Here is a 4,710-nt window from a genome sequence, read left to right as displayed (position 1 = left end):
CGCCCACACGTGGTATTTTTGGGAAGAGCCCCACTCAAGGGGCCAAGGAGCTGCATGTGGCTCGCAAGCCACGGTTTGCCAACCACTGGCCTAACCCTAACTTTGGTGTTGGTGTGTGTGTGCCTCTTAGAATGTTTAGCCATCTCTGAGATGCAAGAGTGGGTAGAACTTAGTCCCTCTGGGTCCAGGTAGGGCCCAGGCCAACTACCCAGGAATGTCCGTCCCTCTGTCTGCAGGTGACACTCTGTCCCTCAGTGCAGCGGGCAGGCTCTGGATGAATGTGGGCGGCACTCACCTTCACATTGATCCACCTGTGTGCGAGTGGGGTTCCCAGAGGGCCTGGCGAGCCTACGCCAGAGGTGAGCTAGCAGCAGCTGGCACGGGGTGTCACTCAGATGGAGTAGCAGGAATCAGCTGCCCTGGTTGGCAGTCTAGCCTTATGCCAGCCTTTGGGAGCCTTCTCCCCCTCATCCCCGAAGAGCTTGTGGCCGCCTTTGGACCTGCCTTCCAGCCTCCCCTCCCATCCCCTCCCCTCCGGGTGCTGGCCTTGGCTCACTCCTTGGTTTTGTCTGCTGCTGCTTTGTGAGGCCAGGCCAGGGATCTCGGACCAGAGATCTGGGATTGGAATTTGCTCAGCAAGAAACTGTCCAGTTTGTTTGTTTTTCTGAGTCCCTGCAACCAGAGGGCCAGGGCACTACATGGGGAATGGGTAGGGAGCAGGCCTTAGGATGTGGCCACTTGTGCTGGTCTCTGGAGCTTACTTGATGAGGTGAGCTCAGGTGGACAAGGAAGGCATACATAGGGGGGTCACCTTGAGGATGCCAACCTGCCTGCTACAATCACGACAGAAACTGTAGTTGTGTCCTGGTGACTGGGTTTTATCTGCATGTCCCAGCTCCTTGTAGCTGGTGCAGCCATATGCCTGCATTCTGGGCAGTGATGTGGACGCAGAAGTGTTTGGCAGCCGCTGGGAGCTGTGCCCTCTTGCTCCTGCGCTGCTTCCTGATGATGCCATCTGGAAGCCTCAGCAGCCCTTGGACCCTGAGAGATAACCTTGAGGAGGGAGGCCTGCACCTGCATGGAGTAGGCAAATGCAGTCTGACTCCGACAGAATGCCTGCACTGCCTTCTTAGACTTTGTACTTGGCAGAGAAATAAACTGTCTTTTCTAAACCACTGCAATCTGGGATTTTCTGATGTGCTCAGCAAGTCTGTTGCAGTCTTCATTCTGCAGAAGCTGTTCTTGTGGCCTGGGGGGTGGGGTCCCCTTGACTTGTGACTTACTGCCTGGGAGCCCTTCCCCACAGTGAAAGCGATGGAGAGGCTTGGCTTCAGCCCTGCCCCCCACTAAGGTCTCCCTACCCTTCCCACATGGCTGCCCTTTCCTTGTCAGAGCTCTAAGTTCTGGGGGCAGCTGTCAGTCCCTCTGTCCACTGCCTGTTTCCGTTGAGCCACACCGTTGAACTGGGCAGGACTTTTCTGGGCCTTGCTCTCGGCCCTGATGTGGGTGTCTGTCCCTCAGGAGCCCCCGAGCAGACCGCACAGGGCAGGGAAGGCAGGACCTCGTCTCCTGGGTATCCTCACTGCTGTTGGGGACAGGGCAGGAGTGGAGTCCCCCTGGAGGGCTATGCCTGCCAGATGTGACAGCTGTTTGGGACCAGCATCTCTAGGGACTGTCTGGACCTGAAGGTCTAGAGGAGAGTGATAGGAATGGGAGGATGGATGACAATGACCAACTTTCTGCTGCTGGGGGAGGGGAGTGTGATATCCACGGCTCCTTTCTACACCCGTCTCCTGGGCTTCGAGCTGCCACAACTAAAACCAACTGGGACAGGGTATGTGTATGGTTTCTTAGGCCCCACTCCTGCTCCTTGAGGACACTCAGCTTCACACCAGGTTTTCAGCAGCTTTGTAGGTGATTTGGGACACACTGGACCCTACCAGCAGTGCTCCTTCCTGCTGCTCCTGGGGTCCCTTCTCATTGACCCTCCTGCAGTTACCCAAGCTCCATGTGTGGGTGTAATCGTGGGCTCCTCTCACTCTTCTGGGCTCTCCCCTTATGCTGTGCGCCTGTCCCTCTGGTCCCCACTGCTGCAGCTTGGGCTGTGCCTGTATCAGCCTTTCCACAGCTGCCAGGTCATCTTCCTAAGAAGGACCTCTGATTACGACTGTCCCCACTTTCATCCTGCCAGTCTCCTTCAAATTAATCTCTGAACCTCATCTTCCGTCAGCGAGCCCACCTCTCCCTGAACTGATGCAGTCTTGATTTCATATGTGTGCCTCACATACGGATTAAACGTTCCTTCAGTCCTAAACATCTTTCCTCACATCCTTTTTTGTGTCATCAAAGGAGAAAAATGACACATTTCTAACACGTGGGCTTAAAAACAGCCAGGAGCCCTGGCTGGCATGGCTCAGTTGGTTGAGGGTTGTCCCGTGCACTGAGAGGCGCTTGTTTGATTCCTGGTCAGGGCACATGCCCAGGTTTTGATCCTGATCCCCAGTAGGGAGCGCAGGAGGCAGCCGATAGATGTTTTTCTTTCTCATCGATGTTTCTCTCCCTCTCCCTTCCTCTAAAAGTCAGTAAAAACATATTTTAAAATAAAGCAGCCCAGGAAGGCCTGCAGTGGGGTTGTGAAGTGTGGACATGCAGCCAGGCCGTGCTGGCCCCTCCCCTCCTCCAGTGACCCAGCAAACTCAGTATGGGCATAGCAACCACAGCTCCTGCCAACAACTGAGGCCCTTCTCTCAGATGGTTTTCGTTGGCCCATGTTTAGGACCACAACCACCCCAAGGTTTATTTTTTATACCATGGAACTAAAGCATGATAGTTTGAAGAACTTCAAAGGGGAAAAAAAGCTACTGGAAACCATTTTCAGTGTTTATAAACTCTGAGAGACTGATAAAAATGCAAATTTGAAACTGACCAAAATGAACCAGTGATGAAAACAAGTGTTTTCTAAAACTATAAATTCTGAGAGAATGTAAAAGGCACAGAGATTCAAATAATGGAAAATGCAGAAAGCTGAGAAATAAATAGTACATAAATAAAAAGGGAGCTGATGCTGAAGAATAATCTGGAAAGTGGCTTAAAGCCAATGAGTGGCCCTGGGGCTAGAGGTCTCCTGTTCACGCACCTTCCTACACCAGCCCTACACCTGTCTTTCCTCACTGCAGACAAACATCTGTCAGTTGGCTATTTATATAACCTGCGTTTGCACTTGTATTTTTGGCTTATTTCTTCACCTCATGACAGTGAGTTCTGTAAGTTTACTACATACTGGGAGAAATGGGCTCTTGCTTTTGTTTGTCTGACACTTGACAAAGAAAGCTTGTGTTAGGACTGGGGGTGAGGTACTGGGCCCGTGACTCCCATCTTGTGCGTGACTCACAGACTGTGGTCATGTTCCCTTCCAGCCTTTATTTTCTGGACACTGAGTCACCATGTGTTCGGTGCACCCTCCACAGATGGCCACTCAGTCCCTGCCTGGTCTCCTGGCTGGTGGCTTCCCAGAAGGCCAGGGTCTGGAATGGAGGACTGCCTTCCCTCCCTGTGCTGGCCGACTGTGGAAGTTACCGACGGGATGGTGCTAAACACAGGGTCAGCTCTGCCTGGTGCTGTGTCCACACTCTGAGGAGCACGGACTCTCTGGATGGCCCCGGCTATCCTGGAAGCCAAGACTTTAGTGCCTCATCACAGCTGGCATCTCCCTCATGGATGGCAACGGTGACCTTTCTGTCCATTCTGGGCAGCCTGGTGAGTCGGCTGCCAACTGCCCAGCCGATTTCCCGTTTCACACCCAGAGAAGCTCTGTGCCACGTGTGGACATGGAGATGTCACTGAGTGCTCTCTTCACGAGCTCATAGGGAAATTCACTCCCCGGGTCAGCTGTGGCCCCTTCCGGGACAAGCTCTCCCCAACGGCCCTGCAGCTTGCCGACACGGACCGGACCGGACCGGCTCTCTGTTGGGATCTTGACTTCTGGGAGTGGGGTTCGACAACCGCCTTAGATGCAGGTGCCCGCATGCTGATCCCTGCTGTGAAGACACTGACACACCCAGTCCACATTGTGCCTTGATTTCATGTCCATCATAGAAAACAGTGATTAGAAATAAAGGTGCAGGATACGATGAACTCGGAGGGAGAGGACGTCCACCTGTGCTACCCCTCATCCCACCTCGGCCAGGCTCCTCACGGCCCCTCATCCTCGGCGGGTGGCTGCAGGTGGGCGAAGCTCAGGAAGACTTGCTCCAGTGAGATCTGGCTCACAGAGTAGTCGTCCACTCCGTACTTCTCCTTGGCCTTCTCCAGGACACCAAACACCTTTGGGGAACAGACAAGCTGCTGTTAACAAATCCAGGGCCCAGCTTCTCAGCTGGTCTGGGAGTCCTCTGGCCATAAGGGTGGTATGTACACAGAGATCCTACCCCTGCCTAGTCCAGCCCCCAGGGCCTCCACAGGGAGTTGGCTTTACAGGGTGAGCCAAGATCCCAGAGGGAAGAGATGGGTTATGCTTGGTGAGCAGACTGGGGGACCGGGTGTCCTCCTGACTCTTAGAATATGACCTAAGGCAAGCTGTGTTCCCTCCCTGAGCCAGTTTCCTTTCTTTCTTTTCTTTTCTTTTCTTTTTTTCTTTCTTTCTTTCTTTCTTTCTTTTCTTAAGTTTAGTTTATTTGCACTAGCATTCTTTTAATTGATTTTTTTTTTCTT

Source organism: Myotis davidii, unplaced genomic scaffold, assembly GCF_000327345.1.
Source record: "Myotis davidii unplaced genomic scaffold, ASM32734v1 scaffold599, whole genome shotgun sequence".
In the NCBI taxonomy this organism is placed as follows: domain Eukaryota; kingdom Metazoa; phylum Chordata; class Mammalia; order Chiroptera; family Vespertilionidae; genus Myotis; species Myotis davidii.
The sequence above is the reverse complement of the archived record's forward strand: the minus strand, read 5'-3'. Positions refer to the sequence as shown.